Raw genomic sequence first — 19245 nt, forward strand, 5'->3', positions numbered from 1 at the left:
GGGGGGCCTCGCAGATGGAGCACTGGCGCTGGCCGGCTGGGTTCAGGAAGGTGCAGCGCGCACAGGACCACTCCCCAACCGTGGCCATGGACCCAGGCGAGTGTGTGTGGCTGCAAGGGAAGGTCCCGATCAGTGCAGGCCCAAGGACAAGCGCCCACGTCTCCATCTGGGACAAGGAGCCACAGGATCTTTGCCTTTCTGGGCTCTGACAGACGTCAGGCCCAAGAGGGCAGCGTGTGAGGGGCTCGAGGATTCTGAGGAGTTAGGGGCCCCCAAGGGACCTCACAAGTGTGTCATCAGACCCCTTCTGGAGGGGTGGACCTGTGGGGACAGAGACATGGGGCAGAGCCACACCATCCTAGTGGCCACAGGGCCCTGCTGGGGAGGCAGTCTTTGATCAGTTCCAGGAAAGAGTACAAGTGAACTTCCTCGACAGGATAAAGGGCATCCTCAAAAACCCACAGCAAACATTACATCCAGCGGTGACACACTGCGTGCTTCCCTCCCAAGACCAGGAGCTCAGCACTGCCGGTCAGCACTGTACCAGCGTCCCAGCCAGAGCAATTAGGCAGGGAAAAGGGATAAAAGGCATCCAGTTGGGAAAGGAAGAAGTAAAGCTACCTCTGTTTGCAGACGGCATGATCCTACACATAGAAGTCCCAAGAAGCCACCAAAAAAACTACTAGAGCTAATAAATGAATCCAGGGACATCTTAGGGCATGAGACCGACACAAAACCATCAGCTGTGTTTCTACGCCAGCAACGAACAGCCGAACAGCCCAGAGAAGGGAAGTTAGAACAGTATCACTTCATCTAAAACAATGTAATACCTAGGGATACATTTTAAAAAGGAGAAGAACACTTGTACTCTGAACACTACAAAACATGACTCAAAGAAATCACAGAAGACCTCAATGAACAGACAGACACCCTGTGCTCACAGAGTGAAGACTTAATACAGCTGAGATGACGGTGACACCCAAGTGACCTACAAATTCACAGGTGCAATGCAATCCCCATCAAAATCCCAAATCCCCCCCGCCCCCAGGAATGGAAAAACCTGATTCTGAAATTCATATCAAACTGCAAGGACCCTCCCCCCCTCCGCCAAGTAGTCAAAACAGTCTCAAAAGCGGGAAAATCAAGACAGGTGGTACCGGCACAAGGACAGACTGTAAGTCTGCCCATGGTCTGTGTGGCCAGTAGGACAGAACTGAAGAGCCTGGAAATACACCCTCACATATGGTCAAGTCGTTTTATTTTTTATTTTTTTCTTTTAAGTAGGTTCCATGCCCAACATAGGGCTCAAACTCACAACTCCCAAGATTAAGATTCTCACACTCTACTGATTGAGCCAGCCAGGCACCTTTGGTCAAATCATTTTAGGCAATGGTGCCAAGACCACTCTGTGGGGAAAGGGCAGTCTCTTCAACAGATGGTGCTGGGAACGCAGGACCTAAAGCACTAAGGAATGAAGTTGGGCCCTTACCTCACACTGTATTCAAAAATTAACTCAGAATGGATCAGTAACCTAAATGTAGAAGTGAAAACTATAAAACTCTTAGGAAAAAAACCTAAGTAAATTCTGTGACCTCAAGGGGCACCTGGCTGGGTCAGTCGGGGGAGCATGCAAGTCTTGATCTTGGGGTCGTGAGTTCGGGTCCCACTTTGGGTGTGGAAATTACTTGAAAATGAAACCTTTAAAAGAAAAATTCTGGGGTTGCCTGGGTGGCTCAGTCGGTGAAGCATCTGCCTTCAACTCAGGTCATGGTCCCAGGGTCCTGGGATCGAGCCCCTCATCGGGCTCCCTGCTCAGCGGGGAGCCTGCTTGAGATTCTCTCCTCCCTGTGCCTCTGCCCACCCCCTGCTCGTGCGTGCTCTCTCTCTCAAAATAAAATCTTAAAAAAAATTTTTTGTGACCTTGAATTTGACAACGGATTATTAGATGTGACACTAAAAGCACAAGCAAATAAAGGAAAAAAACTAGACTTCATCAAAATGAGGAACTTCCGTGCTTCAAAGGGCACAGATGAAAAAATGATAACTCATAAGAGAAAATATTTACAAATCATGTCCAATAAGAGTCTTGTATCCAGAAAACGTAAAGAACTCTTATAACTGAACAACAACAACAAAAACCCTTGTAAAAAAATGGGCAAAGGGCTGGAGCAATCATTTTTCCAGAGGACACACAAGTGGCCATGGAAGCACGTGGAAAGATGCTCAGCATCACCAGCCATCAGGAAAATGCAAACCAAACTCGAGAGATACTACTTCACACCCACTAAGGCTGGCCAGAATCCAAACCGCAGAGGACAGCAGGTACCACAAGGGCGTGGAGAAACGAGAGCCCTCCCCTGCACTGCCTCAGTGCCAATGGTCTAGCAGGCCCTCAGCAAATTAAACAGAGTCACCATCTGACCCCACAATTCCACTCCTGGGTACATACCCCAAAGAACTGAGAATTGGTACCCTAGCAAACACACACGCACTCAGAGCAGATCTACGCACAACAGTCAAGCAGTGGAAACAACTCAGATGTCCATCAGCGAATAAACAAAGGAAATGTGGAATGTTATTCAGCCACAAAAAATAATGGCATTCTGATACAGGCTACAACATGCTAAGTGAGAGAAGCCAGACACAAAACAGGAGTCCATTTACACGAAATCTTTACAACAGGAGATCCAGAGCCAGTGGGAAGCCCGGTGGTCCCCAGGGCCTGGGAAGAGCTTCATAAGGAACACAGGGTTATGTAGACACCTGGGGACGGGGTAGAGGTGATGGGCGCACAGTGTGAATGTGTGTCAGGCCCTCTGAAATTGTTACTTTATGTCATATGAATTTCATCTCAAAAAGAAAGAAAAAAAAGAAAAAGTGAGAGCTTGACGGGAGGGCCAGGGCATGAGTGGGTGGGGATCACCCCGACTCAGGGCTGCCAGTTGGGTCCCCTAACGCAGTTGCCTATCTGGTCTTTCTGGGGACCCCCGGGCCGGCATCTGACCACAAAAAGCAATCCAACGGTGCTTGAGGCCCACCCACCGGGCACATTCCTGCCGAGCCCAGGGCACAGGTGGGTCAAGGGAGGGACAGGCTGTACTGTGAGGGGTGGGCCCTCTCCACTCACCTGCCCACTGCCCACCCAGACCACCGCAGGCCCACCCTGCCTGGTCCCGCAGCAACACGCAAACCCGTTCTCCCACAGCACGAGCCCGAGGTGTGCTTTGCACCCGGCAGCCCTGTGGGGCTGTAGCAGGGAGCTGCCCAGCCCAGTAAGACCACTGGGGAGGTGGGGCAGGGGGGTGTCCAAGGTCAAAGAAGGTGGCAGAAAGGGTGGGGCCCCCTCTGCTAGCAGCTGGTCCTGAGCAGCCTGTCCCGAATTGCTGGCAACGCGCAGACCTGGGGGACCCTGAGCTCCTCCTAGGATGGGTGCTGCAGGGCGGAAACACGGGACTGTGCATGCCCCACCCCGCCTGTCCCAGGTCAGATCTGTGCCTCAGCGGATGGGCCTGCAGGGATGGCCATGGGCCCCACATGCCAGGTGAGGCCACAGAGACATCGTCCCCCCAGGTGGCCAGCGAGCCCTGTGGGGGGTGCGTGTGTGTACTTGTCTAGTGCAGGGGGTGCTCCTGACTCCTCCTGCCAGAGACGGGTCAATGTCTGCGGGTGGGGCTGGCCCCTTGACCCGCTCCTCAAGGGCTAACCTGGGCGCCAGGCGGTGTCTACACACCAGGACACAGTCTCCTCTGCTGATTGTAGCTGCTCCGCCCAGCACAGAAATCAACTGTTCCTTACAAGGCATGAAGCCTATGCTTCTGATGCCGTGTTGATGCCAAACCCTTTTGGTTCAGGAAGAAAGAAAACTTACCTCTTCAAAAAAAAAAAAAAAAAATCAAAAAACCTCCCCGAGCAACAGGGTTATTTCCCAGGGCCCAGGGCCAACTCCGTGAAGCCACCTTCCCAGCCTTCGTGGCTGAGGCTCATGAGCTCTCACAGCCTTGCCCAGATGGCCACGGGGTGAGCAGGTGTGGTTGGGCCAGGCCGGGCTCAACACGGGCACTCGGCACTGGGGAGGAGGGCAGGTCAGCTTTGGCCTCGGCTTCTGCGCTACAGAGAGCCTAAGAAATCTTTCTGGGGACCACCGGGCCCTCCCCACACCACCCCCCACTCAGAGAAGGTCCCACAGACACACGTGCACACAAGCTGCTTCCATGCCAGTTCCAGGCTCAGGGGACGCTCGCTCACCCTGCACATCTCCCCTGGCTTGGTCGCAGGGGCCAGCAGAACTAGTCTGACACTTTGCAGACCATCCGCCCATGGGAGGGGTGTCCAGAGAAGAGGCCCAAGCCCCTGTGCCCCGTGCAGGAGAGCCCTCCTAGGACACCCTTGCCCTTGGCTCCAGGGCTCTGGGGGTCCCAGATGCACTGAGCAAGGACAGCCTGGGGAGGGAGGGGGCCCAACTCCTGTTTACCCTCCGAACCCACCAGCTGGCTGATCCATGGCCCGGGCACAGCTGAACATGAGGCACGGTGTCCCCCGGTCCTGGCCAGCACCCGGGGACACTGGTGGGACAGGGCACATGTCACAGCCCTCATCGTGGATAAAGCACATCAGGAAGATTCTGTCTGGGGTTCAGAAACCTTTAAATGGAAATAGTGCCTACAACTCAAATTTTGCCCCGGGGACACAGAGGGCAAACAGAGGCACCCATGGCTAGAATAAGGCTTTTGGGATGCAGCCGTGGCACAGGGGCTCCCAGGACGGGCAGCGGGGTGGTGCTGTGCTCCCTCTCTGACCCCTGCAGCCCACACCTCACTGTCATTGGGCAGCCTGAGAAGTGGCTCCAGGGTCAGTGACTGGGTGACTAGAGGAGCCTGAAATGTGCCCCTGACCTTCACCTCGCTTGGATCACCTTCTCTGGCTCCACAACCCTGGGGTCACCCCAACATGATGCAGGGCCTGGGCAGAAGCCAAGGGCTCAGGAGAGACTCAGAGAGGCCAGAGCACCCAAGCAGCCTGGGCGGAAGCAATGCCATAGGGAACCCAGAGCCAAGGCAGACTCCTGAGGAAAAGCACTTCCAAACCCCACAACATCACAGACTCCAGCACACAGACTGGGTCGCAGCTTGGGAGGAACCAGCTGCCATGGAAAGAAAGGCCAAGTCAACTGGAAAGTGAGGCAACTGTCCAGAAAACCCCAACACCAAATTCCCGCTGTGCCCTCCGTGATCTGGGAACTGCCAGCACTCTGTTCCAATTCAAAAGGGAGGCTATGGAGTTGCTGTCGGGGCACAGGGTCAAGTCTCCCTAGTACCCAGAACACACGTCTGCAGGAACATGGAAGCTACTGGTCACCACTGCAGGGTGCAACCCAGTCCTGGGGGGATGCCGCTCTTGCCCAGACAGTCGAGAGCAGTAAGTGGCGTCCACACCTAAGGACCTCGGGGCAGCCACCAGAACTGGGCAGGCCATGCCAAAAGGTCTGGATGCCCTGATGGCTGTGGCGGCCTGACCTCTGACCCCTATGGCTCTGAGGTGTGTCTGGGCGCTTTCCTCTGGGGCCACCCTCAGCCAGCCTTGAGTCATGCTCCCCGTTTCTGTGTCCCCATGGGTCGCAGGCGGTGATGCCCATGTGCACTGCTTATGGCTCAGGGTGAGTAGCTCCAGGGCTTAGCAGTGGGTTACGGGGAACCACGCCCACACCTGGCTCTCCCAGCCTCATCAGTGCAAGGGAGTGGTTCCGGCCCAGCGTGCTGGACGTGGAGGCTCTTCCATGAGCGGCGGGGGCTGCTGTGCCTGCTGGTTTCTTCGCAGTGCCTCCTGGTCCCCCGTGCCTGTCAGCGTGCCCATGCCCAGCTGCCCCTCCAGACTGTGGCACTGCACCCCACATGTGTCTGCGTGCGTCCATGCGTGGGGAGGGCCCGTCGGGCTGCCTGTGTGTGGCCACCAGCCTTTCTGCCCCTCACCCTGCCATCTGCCTCGTGCGCCCCCCCCCGCCAGTCTGGATGTCTGTGAACTCCTCAAGGTCATTTGCAGCACCTCCTCCTGCTTCACCTGCTGCTCCCAGTGGCAGACACTGAGTGCCCCTGGGTCTGGCCGGCTGCCGGGGGCGATGGGAAGGAGCCGCCGGCACCCCAGCTCGGAGGAGGAGCCTGGCAGGAGGCCAGGAGAATGAGAAAGTTCGACTTGGCTGGACAGCGTGCGCCAGGATCCCAAGTGAGACACACGCGTGCCCCTCAGCATCCTCAGGCGCAGTGTGGAGGGAGCTGGCTGGCAAATCCCACGGGATCTACACCTGGCCTGCTGCTCCCTGGGGGCCAGCCCCCAGCCAGGCCCCAATAATTCTACTCCTAGCAATTTATCCTAAGGAAATAAATGGGCATTTGTAAAAAGCGTGTGGACAGATGAAGGCCTGGGAAGATGCAGACCAAGCCATGTGGGGACAGCGCCCCACACCTGCCAGGAACGGGAGCCCCCCCATACCATGGTGAAATACGATACCATGGTGCAGCCGCTGTGGAAGGCAGCCTGGCAGTTTCTCAGAAAGTCAGGCAGACTCCAGTAGCTGTCAGCAGGCGCACCCTGCTGTTTTCCCCACCCGAGGGAAAACGAGGCCGCACAAAATCTTGCACATGAATGTTCTCACAGCAGACCAGTTCATAAAAACCAAGAGGAAACAACCAAATGTCCGTTACGTGAGGGATGGACACAACAGGATGGGGTCCATCCCTACAACAGGGGATTTACTATTCGGCCATAAAAAGAACGAAGCTCTGGCGCCTGCCACCACGTGGATGGACCGTGAGGGTATTACGCTTGGTCAAAGAGGCCAGGCACACCAGACACTATAGGATTCCACTCATATAACATTTCCAGAAAAGGCACATCTATGGGCAGGAGGCAGGGTGGCTGCCTGGGGAAGGGTGGCGAACAGGCGGGGGCCCTGGGAGCCCTGGGGGACACGTGGGTGAGCAACTCCATAAAGACCAAGACCAAAGCCACGCAGCTGCACACTTATGAGGAGTGAATGAGAGCACTGAGTCCCATCGCAGTAGAGCTGTTTGAAAAAGGCACAGACGTCCACTAGTGCGTCACCTGTACCACACCGAGGGCGCAGAAGGAACTCCCAACAACCTACATCGCTGGCTCTGGTCGCTCACTGGCCATCAGGCCCCCCGTGCTCCTGCTGTCCCCACGGGCCCTGCTAACTCCTCCAGCACCTCCCAGGAGCCTTATCTGCTGAGGGCTCAGGCCTCGGGTCTAATGCCATCCCAGAAGGGACACCCATCAGGACCCTGCCTGCCATCCAGACACCAGGAAACTGTCCCCAAGTGAGCTGTGTCCACAGGAAGTGACGCCAAGTGCAGCATGGCAGGTGCCTTCGACACAGCGAGAGCCTGTTACCGCGGCCTCCACCCGGGGCTGGAGGAACCGAGTGTCTGTGGAGCAGTGGGTGCTCCTGCCCAGCGAGGCCACGGGGCAGGCTAAAGGCAGGAGTGGGACGTCAGGGCCCAGCACCCCAGACCCGAGCAGTGGGCACGGACAGGGGCTGCCCCACACCAGGCATCCCAGAACTCCCGAGGGGAGGCTCTCCAGCTGATCCAATGGGCAGCTAGGCTGGGAAGCCCGGGTGGAGCCTGGCCACAGCCGCAGTTGGAGGAAGCCGACTCGTGAAGGTCTGCCAGCGCAGCGGCACCACGCACACAGAGGGGCCGGGGGCTGGTGCCCTCCCCTGCACCCCCACCCCAAGCACAAAGCTCCAGAGCAGCTTCGGCACGAGCAGCCGACTGAGCGCGCCATGTAGGCAGGCCACAGCCCACACCACCTGGCTTTGTGGGGAGCGCTGCTGCCCCAGATTTTCTCCACCAGGACCAGAAGAACCCCAGAGCCTCTCAAGTCTTGGGCCCTTTGCGGAGAGCAACTTGCCAAGGATTCTTGGAAACAGGACCCCATCTCTGCAAGCACGGAAGGGGCCACCCGACAGAACAGCACTCCCGCCCCTCGGGCCACCCCCTCCCCACCTTCTTACCTTCGGGCCCGGGGACGCGGGGGCTGGTGCTGCCGGGTGACCAGGGCACCACCCCAGACAGGCCCCCCAGGGCCGCTCCTACACCAGCCGGCTGCTGCAGGGGGCCCGGGGTAAGGCGGTCCCCCGGGGAAGCCGTGGTCCGACTCGGTCTCGGTGGCCAGCGAGGAGGCGGAGCTCCCCATGGCCCCCGCGATGGCGGCCGCGCTGAGACCTGGGCCTGGTCACACGCGGCCCGCAGTGGGCGAGGTGGAGCATGGAGGGAGGACAGCGCCCACGCCGGAGACAGGGCGGCCGGGCTGGTCAATCACACAACAGAAATAAACACAGAGAGAGAATAAAGAGAAACAGGAGAAACAGCATGATTCACAGGAAAGAAGCCCCCAAAAGCCTGGGGGTGGGCTCCCCAGCGCACCAGTGGCCTCGGGGACCAGGCCCCATAGCTGGGGGTCCCAGCAGGGCTGAGGTGCAGAGCTGCAGCTCCTAGCCCGAGGCCCGCCCCACCACCAATGCCCTTGCTCTGCTCCTGAGATCCAACTCCAACCCCTCAACCACCCAGAGGGGTTGGCCACGTGTCCACTTGCTGGTCTTCAAAGGGAGTCAGCCATACCCTTAGTGAGAAAGAAACCACACAATCATGCTTTATTGTAGGAAAAAGGACTGAGAGGCATGTGGCCAAAGGAAATGGAGAAACAAGCAAGTGTGTGCAGCAGAGCCGGGACGGCCTCGCAGGATGGCCTTTGGGAGGAGGGCGCCGAGTGCCCATGCGGCCTGGCAGAGACCCCACGGTGCTCTGAGGCAGGCAGAGTCGCTACCACATCCCTTCTAGAGCCTTCTGGAGGGACAGCCTCCCCAGGCCAGACAGACTCCAGGGCCCAAGAAGAGATGGGTGACTCAGGAACGACCGGGGAGGCGGGCCAAGCCTCTGGCAGGAACGGCCTGCACTCAGGGGAGACCGTCTGACCCCCGACGGATTGAGCAGGCCTCTTGGCTCGATCCAGATGAGGCAAGTCCCAGTCAGGCTCGGGGCCAAGGAGGACTGGCAGCCTCCTCGGCTCTGGAGGCCAGTGGGGGCCAAGTGACACGGAAGAGGAGGCCAGGGTCGGGAGAAGTCTGGGCCCCCAGACCCGTATGAGTGCTGGCCAGATCAGCTGAGTCCTCTGTGTAGCAAGAGAATCCGCTCAGATGGCCTTTACTCAGAGGACTGGGGACATGCGTGAGACGGAGCAGCCCTGCCCTGACTGGCCTGTTGGCCTCACAGGTCTCCTGCCCCTCAGGCCTCCCCATGGGCACCACCAGAGCCGAGTGGAGGAGACGGGGGCCCTGTGGCCTGCAAAGCCGACACCATCCCCTCCGCACCTGTGAGGAACGTCTGTCGGTGCCGGCCCACAGACCCGACCATCGTCTAGCAGCTATGTGAAGAAGGTAAGACGGAGAGATAAAAGGAATCTGGAAGATGCATCTTCTGTAACCCAACACATCCAACGTATCTCCGTGTCAGCGTGAAACTTAGCTACAACCATGTGTGAGCTGCACGACACTCTGTTCTCAGTCGAGATCTCTGGACTCCACCGTGGTCACGCCCCTCTCCTCGTGGGTGAGCCACGTTCGAGGCAGCAGCTGCGCGTGCCAGTGGCTTCCACACTGGGCACGCTCACCAGCGGTCAGTGCCTCACCAGCCAGGGTCACTGCAGACACCTGCCTGTCCCATGGTTCTAGGTCAGACCCCAACAGCCCCTGGGATGCCTGGGCTCCAGCCCACGCAGGAGCCCCTCCTAGGAAAAGCTGGAGCATTTCTGATGCTCCTTTCAAAGCCAAATCCTGGGCAGAGGAGGCCTGAGGTGGAACCAGGCCCACTGGAGGTGCCATGGGACGGAACTGCTCGCGCTTGGCTCCAGGGCTGGCATGGTCCTGACAGAGAGCTCTGCCTGTGTCCCCCGGGAGGGCAGAGGGCGAGGTGGGGGGCAGACAGTGTCAGCACCACGTCCGTCTGATGCAGGCAGAGCCAAGGGGAAACAGCCCTGAGGCTTAGTGAGGGTGTGGCCCCAGGCTTCCCAGGCGTCCTGCCCAGGTCGGACGTGCTGCCTGAAGCACATCAAGGACCCACGTGGTCCTCACGAATGCCCTAACCTGGTCTTCAGCGGTGGGGCAGGGAGTGCTCAGGGCTCCTCGCAGCAGAGCATGTGGCCCCTGAGTCCGGCAGCAGCCGTACCCTGTGCCCCAGCTTCCTGACATATCTTCAGGGAACTCTGACCCTGCAGGCCCCGTCTGGGGCAGGTGGGAGGCCTGTCTAGGGGTAGGCTGCATGGTGGTAGCCCAGCCCCTCCTGGGAGGGCAGAGGCAGCACAGATCCCTGTCCCTGTGGGCTGAAAGGGCAAATGCTCCCCAGAGAGCAGCCGACTCAGGAGGGCCTGTCTGGGGATCTTTGGGGATGACAGCACCCCAACATCTGGGGGTGGTGAGAAGACCTGGGAATAAGACCCCATGAAGGAGTATGCTGGCTGAGCAGGGCTCCCCAGGGACCACCAGCCCCGTACTACCCTGCGAGTCCCACCTGCACAGGGTGATGTGCGGGAAACTGTGCTGGGCAGGCTGGTCAGTCCCTGGCTCTCACCCTGGCTCCACATCAGAATAACTGGGCACGGGGACGCTCACACACCCTGTTCCCCAGGCCTTGCAACTTGAGACAAAGCTACGTGAGGGCCTCCCACAGGGCAGAGCAAACCCGATCCCTGGTGACAAGCGTCACACGGCCCTCTTCTCCGGCAGGGCCTGCTGGGTGGACAAAGCCCCCCGTGCTGCCTGCCTGCCTCCCCCAGGTGGGAGCATGGGACATGGGCCAGCCCCGCAGGTGCCAGGGGCACACCATCCATTGCTCTGTGCATCTCTGCTCATTCAGCAAACACCCATCAGGCCTCCACTGTGTGCCAGGCCCCCAACAACGCTTGAACCCTGCCCACTCAGGGCGTACTGTCTGGCTGCTGTGCCTTAAGAGTGTGATGTAAAACGTGTCTCTGGGCAGAAGCCAGAGTGCACACTGTGCTGACACCAGCCTCCTGCATCGTGCAAAGGGGCGGGGGCTCTGCAACATGGCGCCGCAGGGCAAAGCGCCTGTCTGCAGCCCGACGAGCCACACGGCTCTTCCTTGCCCTCATTTGGGAGCTGCTGCCCTAGATTTAAACAGGGCAGTGGCGCAGATCTGGCCTCAGGGAACCACGGAGGTGGGGCTGCAGTCCCACCCCCCGAAGGGGTTAACCCTCAGGGGCTGACTGGCCTGTCCCCCAGCCTGGGCTGAGGCAGGTGCCTGGCATGGCACTCCAAGAGGGCAGCAGGGACGATCCACGCAGAGTGAGGAGCACACGAAGGGCCAGGATGGCCCCTCTTTAAGATACCATGTGGGGAGCACCTGGGTTGGTCACGGCAGGCACCCCACCACCCCTCCCCCAGCCCACCTGCCCTTCCCTGCCCCTGCGGGCCCCCTGAGGGGGTGGGGAGTAGGGGTGGAGTGCTGAGGTGCAGGGATGCAGCCAAGTTGTTTCTGCCAAGTGAGAATTTACCTGGGGAAGTAAAGGCCAGGGAGGGGAACGCCATGTAGGCCACACCCCAGGTCCCGATGAAGGATATTTATGGCCCACTCTGTCCCATGCCTGGGGGGCACAAAGAGTTGGTCCCACACTCCTGGGGCCCAAGCCCCGTGTAACAATGGTCTGGGCTCCGCACAGATGTACGCTGCTTGATGACGCCTCTTCCCGTGTGCACACGCCCTGCCCAGCTCCCCCACAAACACATCCGCACTGTGCACACTCCCCATGCCGTGCTAATTCACCCCGGGTGGTGGCGAACTTCATGTCCCAACTCCACAACACCCCTGCCCGGGGCCCAGGGCACCGTCTTCTTAAATCTCATCAGCGTGCATCTCCCCATCTGACAATAATGGTGCCTTCACGAACTGCAGGAATCCTAATGGGCTGCCTAGAGTCAGGGGCACAGGAGCGGGACGGAGGACAGTGGTCTGCTGGGAGGGCACTCTGTGCCTGAAGGGCCACCCTGCCAAAGCCCAGAATCGCACCCACCAGACACGAGGCCCGTTGCTCGGCACTCTCCCCCGTAGCCTGAGGACAGGAGGCTCCAGCCTGAGTGAAGTCATGCCCGACCACCCTGGGGAGGTCCAGACCGCGACCTCCCTGCCCCCCAGGACTGGCAGGACAGCATCCTCCCTCAGGGTGCAGGATTAGGGATGGGCCATCAGGTATGTGGAGGTTCCTTTGGGGAAGAAACACCAAAGGCATGGCAGACATGGCCTGGCGAGACACAGCTGCTTTGCAGCTCGCCCTGCAAAGACGGGACCATGGTCTCACACCTCAGACTCAAGGTGGCCAGAGGGAACCAGACGTTGTCAGGGCAGGGGTTCTAAAGAGAGGCCAGGGAACTGTCGCAGGGAGAGGGATTGCCCACACTGCACTCACACCCTGCCACTCTGCAAACAACCTGCAGTCCACACGTACCCACAGCACTCGGGAAAGGGCTCTCCTGGCGCAGCAGACACCAGACCCTCCCCACGCAGAAGGAAGACTCAGCAACAGCAGGCTTGCCAATAGCACCATCCACCTGGAGGGCACTCCCTTTCCTGGAAGGTTCTGGACTCTGGCCCTGGGCCTGCAGACCCACCCCCAGGCTTATCAGCATGAGCCAGAGTCCACTGGAGTGTGTGCCAACCAGGCACCGGTCCAGGTTCTGCCTCCCACCTCCAGACACGGAACGACCCTCGGTCTCCTTGGGCGTGCTCCCATGGTTGGTGGCCAAGGGACTGTGTCCCTTTAGAAGCTGTATCTGTCCCTTACCCAGAGGAGGCTGGAGGCTCCAGAGGAGCCGCGTTGCTCAGCCAGCTCTGCACTGCCTAGTTCAAAACCCCTGACCTCCATTGGCCGGCCAGAGTGGCAGATGGGGCTGTTCAAGATCCTGGGGCCCCAGGGGACAGGGCCTCCCTCAGCCTGGCTCTGCCCACGGTGGGGGTTGCCAGGGAAAGGTACCCAAGTGGGCAGGGTTCCAGGCAAGCAGCCAGGCAGTTATTGAGATCCACCTGGACTCAGATCCCAGAATCACCGGCCACTCTACCCACCAACGGGGCAACCACCGCCCCAAGTCCAGCAGCTTTGCTCTCTGTAGCACATGAGGACCCTGGCGGGGAGGGGCACGCGCACTCCCCTCCGGTCCTTCAGGCCAGAACAAGGGCCTAGGCTCCACCCTGCTGTGGCCTCCTCCCCTGGCTCACTGTTGCCCTCAGGCAAACAGTGAGGCCAGCCACCCCTACCTGCTGGCCCCAAGAAGCGACATCACCACCCTGCTGACCTCGGAGAGCCAGGTCTAGGGACTAAAGCCGTGGGCTCTGAGAGGGTAACCAGCACTTCCTGAGCAAACCTGAAAGGAATTGTGCTCTGTCCCAATCCCTTGCCCTCCTGACCAGGACCTGCTGCCTAAGCACACTACAGGGTGGTGGTCACTCTTGGCATTTCTGGACTCTTCCACGTCTGTCAAGTACTGCATTCCCCACAGGTTCCAGCTGCCAGGGCTGGAACAGCAGTCGGGGCTCCTCGCTGTGCAGCTTACCCCCCGCCCCTGGCTTCCTGGGCACATCGGGGCACCACAGTGGGAGGGGAGCAGACGGGCCTCTCAAACCAGACGCACACTCATGCATGGGGGGCCAGCGCTGCCCACACAGAGGGAACAGGGTCGCTGCACGTCCTTCTGTGTCTGTGGGGTCATACGCCACCTCAGTTGTGCATCACAAAAAAGGAAATTACATTTTCCAAAACAGCGTTTTCAGGGCAACAGGGACATTCTTAGGATTTCAGTTTCCTAGTTCACGAGTTCGATACCATTTAACATCAGATAATATTTTCTACAGAGAAAGAAACGGCACCAGATGTGCATTCTCACTTTAGGTACTTCTGTGTTTCTGTTTGCCAGGTGGCAGCCTGGTGACCTCTGGCCTCACTGGCAGCCCAGATTTCAGGGGGTCATGGGGGCATCTGAGCCTTCAGCTCACCCCAAGGAAGACGGGCAGTCGGGGAGCCGTGGAGCCGTGCGGTCCGGGCCCCATGAGCTCGGGCCTCTCTGCAGCCACCTTTCCAGAACGGCAGGGCTCTAGAACATGCCCCCTCTCCTATTAAACAGAGGGAGGGAAGACCAGGTTAGGGCAGAAGGTCCTGGGATTCAAGGTGAATTTAATTCCAAAGGGCAACTTTTATGAGAAGCGTAGATGTTGAGGGGACGGAGTGCAAGAAGGAACTCGCGCTGCTTCAGGTCTGGGCGGTGACGGCATGGGAGGGGCAGGAAGGGGCAGCCAAGGCCTCCTGTGCACACAGGCACGCGTGACACCACCAGGCAGTAGTGATCCACCTGCTTTCCTCCTGATTCTCTTGCAGCACCGTCCAGGCACATGCCCCAGCCTGGCCACCAGGCAGGTGGGGACAAAGCGCCCCCCAATCGTGGGGAGAAGCAAGAGTGAGCCGGCGTGGAGCAGCTGCTGAGAGTGATGGGGCGCACCAGCACAGAGGCGCTGAGGCCGCTACACGCATGCGTTCCCCTCAGTCTCCTGCGAATCCACGCCTGGTGCCCAGACAAGTCCTTGCAGGGGGACTGAGTCACTGACTTCCCCACCGGCCCCTCCTGGGGTGTCTGTGTTGGGCCAGGACCCCCCTCCGTCCTCCCATAGCCCCCATTCCCCTGCACCTGGCCATCCCTGTCCTGGTGGCACTAATACGGCTGTCTGCAGAACCCCTTCTCAGACCCTTCCCTGGGCTGCTGCCAGGACCCACAAAATGACAGGGTATGGCTGGGCAGGTCTCCAAGCTTAAGAGGTGGAGGCAGCCCAGCCTCACCCCACAGCCTCCCTCCAGCTCAAAGAGGGTGGAAGCCAGCAAGTCCACTCCTCATCCCCCCAAGGCTGCAGGGTGCCATTCTGGACTGCCCTGGGATGATGGGGCTGCCTGCCAGCAAGGAGCTGACAGAGGACGTTCACTGACCACCTCCTCGGGGTGGCTGGGCTGATGCTGAGCAGCACAGAAGCCAGGGACGGGGCCCAAGGGACAGGGTCAGAGCTTGGCACAGGTCTCCTGGTCGTTCTCAGCAGAGCAGGAAGGGAGGAAGGTGGGGGGTCCTGGGTCCACGCCGAGGAGCTCGGCACAGGAGATTAGGGAACAGACACGCTCACAGTCCTGCTCTGGGATACTTCTGGGATACTGGTGCTGAGTAATGGGGTGCAGGGTGCAACCAGAGGGACAGAGCAGCAAGGCGGTGCCAGGAGCAGTCCAGGTGCGGGGGGAGAACAGGAGCAGGTCTGACCCCAGAGCTCGTTCCACACACCCAGGGCCTGAGAGTGTCCTTGCTTGGGGTCTGGGCCCAGGCTTTTAGTCTGATGAAGAAACCCCCAAAGCCACCCAGCGCGTGTCCCCACGCCGACCTGGGCCTCACACTGCAGCCTCACAGTCCGGCACAGAGCGGCAGGATGCTCGTGGATGCGTGTGACCAGTCACCAGTGCTTCCTGGTTTCTGTAGCCATGTTCTTCAAAGAACCTAGACCGTTCCCATTTAACCATGCCCCCTGCGTTTCCAGCACCGTCTGTGCCTGAGCTGGCGAGTGCAGGTGGCACGCTGAGGGGGGCCCGGGGCTGCTCTGTGCCCAGACTGCAAGACTGTGGGTGGCTACCCCCTCGGGCTCTTCACCCACCGTGGGCCCATGAAAGATAGCTGCAGTTTTCCAGGGATTTTTAGGCCGGAGAATGCTTCTTTCCAACTGCCACACATATATAAGACCCATATAGGAAGCGGTGCGATGAGAAGGCGGTAAAAACGCAGCCTCGTGCATCAGGTCAGAGACCTGCATGTGCAGCCCCCTGTGCCCCTTGGCCTCGGTCTGCTTGTCTGAAAGCAGGGTTTCCCCCGGTGCTAGCCATGACAGGGGCCCGGAGAGCTGGACACAGGCCGTGAGTGCAAGGAGCTTCGGCCAACGTTACCACTGTCAAGCCAGCCATCACCTCTCTGGTGCAGGGCAGAGCACTCAGGACCCGGCCACTGCCTGCTCTCAGAGCCCATGGCCTAGCAGTGCGGTCCCTGAGCCCTGGGCCCAGCAGGGCTTGCACTGGCTCTCAGGAGGTCATGAGGTCACCAGCCAGGCGACTCGGGAGCAGCTCGAGATTTGAGATGCAGAAGGGAAGGGGAGAGAAGTGCCCCTTCTGGGAGCTAAATGATCTGAGAGGAAGTAAGAAGCACCCAACCCAAGGCCAGGCGGAGCCGGCTTCCTGCAAGCTGAGTCCACAGCTCCCCTGCCTGTCTGGGGCCCTCCTTCTCTGAGTTCTCTCTCTCTCTTTTCACATCGGAGTCACTCGGGAGTGGAGGGATGGAATTACCCCCACTCCTCCCCTAGCCCCATCTCTGGGGACAGAAGGGATTCTGGACATGACCTGTGACTCATGCTGCCCTGCATGCCTGGCCCCAGTGCAGGCCCCACTGGGCACCCAGCTCGCTCCTCCGCAGGACCCCAAACTCCCAGGCCTGGTCTCGCAGGGGTCCTGCTGCCTGCTGTCTGCTCACAAACTCCCGCGCAGTAAGGGGGCCGCCCCGAGAGCCACCCAGTCAGGGACACTTGAGCCCACAACGGTCCCCTGGTCAGGACGAGAAGGGGAGGCCAGCAGGAAGAGCCAGGGGCTGCCCAGCAGCCTGGCCACCATTCTCAGGGGCCCCCCTGTAACTCCGCCGCCACCGCAGAGCCAAACCAGAGGAACAGGGAAGAGGAAGTGTGGGGCGGCCGGTGGGCGCCGCCCCCGGGAAGTGCCCGCGGTCCCTCTGTGGGGAGGAATGAGGGGGCAGCGGGGGACAGCGGGGGGCAGCGGGGGGGCACGTCCCGGAACGCAGGCGGGATCAGAACGTGCCTGGACAGTAAGGGCACTCAAGGGCAGGCAGGGGCTGGGGCCGCCTCCGGTGTCCGCTGCACCCCGGGGCTGGTCTCCCAGTGACCCAGATGACCCGGGTCCGCGCCCGCTCCCCTCTCAGCGGCGCCCCCAGCCCAGCCCGGGCTGCGGCCAAAGCTCGGGGGGCGCCGGTGCGGTGGAGGTGGGGGGCAGCCCCCGGCGGCGAGACGCGCTGCCCGCCGGGCCCGTGCTCCGGCGGGGGTCCAGGCCGCGCCCCCGGCCCAGCCCGGCCCTGCCGGCCGGACTCACCTCCGCAACCTGGCGGCGCCTCCTCAGTCCCCGCGGCCCGGGCGGCGCGGCCCCGGGCCTGCTCGCCTGCGCCGGCCGGTCCACAACTTCTGCCGCCGGCCTCCCGCTCTGAGTGGCGGAGCTGCAGCGCGCCCGGCCCGGCCGGCCCCGACCCGGCCCGCGTCCGGCGCCCGCGCTACGCCGCCTCCGTAGCGTAGCGCCTGGCCGGGGCCCCGCGGCTACGGCGCGCCTGAGGCGCACACGGCGCTGTGAATCGCGCGCGCGGACTACCGCTCCCACAGGGCCGCGCGACGCCGCCAGGCCGGAAGCTCGGGGTGGTGCCCGGCGCGCGATGCGGACCGGGAGTTGTAGTCCTCGGGTGTCTGCCAACTGCCGCAGCGATCGGCTCCCTCCAGAGGCCCGCCGACTTCCCGGGCCGCCCCGCCCACCAGCACCGCTGGAGATGGCCGAACCCCGGGGCCCGGGCGGCGCCGCGTGTCGGGTGTGGCTCCGAGTGGCGAAAGGGATGCTTCGAGGACAGAACTGCGACTACTACTCCCAGAATAGCCTGCGCGGGAGGAAGGGGCGGGTCTTCCAGACCGCCCAGTCTCTGCGCTTCCGGCCCCCCTTCGCAGGCAGAGGTGCGAGGCTCTGGCCGGTTCTCCCGGCTGCCTGGACGAGACCCCGACTCTGCCCTGGCCCCCCGTGTCCACGCGGCCCGCAGACCTCCGTAGCGCCCTGCCTGGGTCTCCTGAGCCCCCCTTGCCTCCCGCCTTCCAGCTGCCCCAGACCCTCTCTGCCCTTCTTCAAGGCTTCGTGGTCCACAGCTCCAGTTTTGGTGGGACCGACCTGGGTGGAGACGAGGCCTTGGCACTCACAGCGGGACGCGGTCACATTACTTCTGTGGGCCTCGGTGTCCTCCTCGGTAAAAGAGGACGAAATGAGATACCATCCACGGAGCGCTCAGCCCGGCGCCCGGCAGGAAGACCCCTAAACCTGGGAAGGCGGTGTTGCTCCGCCGGGGCCTCTGAACAGGAACCCTCCCTCGCCAAATTCACAGAAGAGCCTCCTAGGTCCAGTGTCTCCCGTTAGGTTCCCTTTGGGCAGCTTGAGGTCACTCACAACCAGCAGTCACGAAACTGGAGGCCCCTCTGCAGCAGGACATGCAGGAAGGCGGTTTATCAGATGCAAGTGAAGCACAGGGAGGCTGTAGAGCGGGGAGAGGGGAGGCATTCTGGGGCACTTGGGGAGCCTGGGGAGGCACTGGTCATGCAGGAGACCCGGAAGCAAGGCATGTCAGCTAAGAGGGATTCAGGGAGAGTGGCTGTGGCCCAATTCTCCCTCCAGACTGGGTCATGTCTGTTCCAGTGCCCAGAAAGTCAGCTAACCTCAGTAGGACCTACGGGGACAGGGCTCAGTGCTCCCGAGAGACCAAACCCCAGGAAAACCTGTTTCACTCTCCAGATGCTGCAGCAGGGATGGAGCTGCTTCCTGAGTGCTCTAAGCAGCAAGCTTGTGGGGACAGAGAGCTGTTGAGTGACTTGGCCTGCCCTGCGCTTCCTCACCTGCATGAAGGTGACATGTGGCCTCTGACCTCGTGTGGCTGTGGAATCACATGATGGGAGAGAGTCAAGGGCCATCTCCTGGGGGGGGGGGGGGGCGCGCGGCAGGGCTCAGTAACCACAGCTCCCCTTCCCTGCCCCTTCCAATGGACACTGGCTAGGGTGGCTGTTGGACTGGTGTCCACAGCCCTGTAACCTCCCAACAAGAGAAGCAGCTGAAACAGCTGAGATCCCTGTCTGCTCACTGTAGTTTTTCAGAGCCACAGCCTACACGGGGGTAAGGAGCATTCTTGCCCTCCCCAGAAAGGGGCCAAGGCCTCTTGTTGGGGGAGAAGCCGAGTCACCACAAGAAGGCCTCAGGAGGAGTCTTCAGGACTGGAGTTGCTCCGTGTCCGAGAGGAGGGAGTTGACCAAGGGTTGGGAAGGGCCGGACACAAAGCCCTGTGCGTTGGTTCGAGCG

At 60.7% G+C, this 19245-nt stretch overlaps 1 long non-coding RNA gene across 1 annotated transcript; it reads right to left on the bottom strand.

The window, feature by feature from the left end:
• Positions 1-6: 6 nt before the first annotated feature.
• Positions 7-17368, bottom strand: LOC116645639. Its single transcript, XR_004301984.1, has 3 exons — positions 17245-17368; positions 8030-8325; positions 7-110 (listed from the first exon to the last, which is right to left on the bottom strand). It is a non-coding gene; the product is annotated as an uncharacterized LOC116645639 (long non-coding RNA).
• Between the last annotated feature and the right edge of the window lie 1877 nt (positions 17369-19245).

This window comes from Phoca vitulina, unplaced genomic scaffold (assembly GCF_004348235.1).
Source record: "Phoca vitulina isolate PV1807 unplaced genomic scaffold, GSC_HSeal_1.0 scaffold33, whole genome shotgun sequence".
NCBI lineage: Eukaryota > Metazoa > Chordata > Mammalia > Carnivora > Phocidae > Phoca > Phoca vitulina.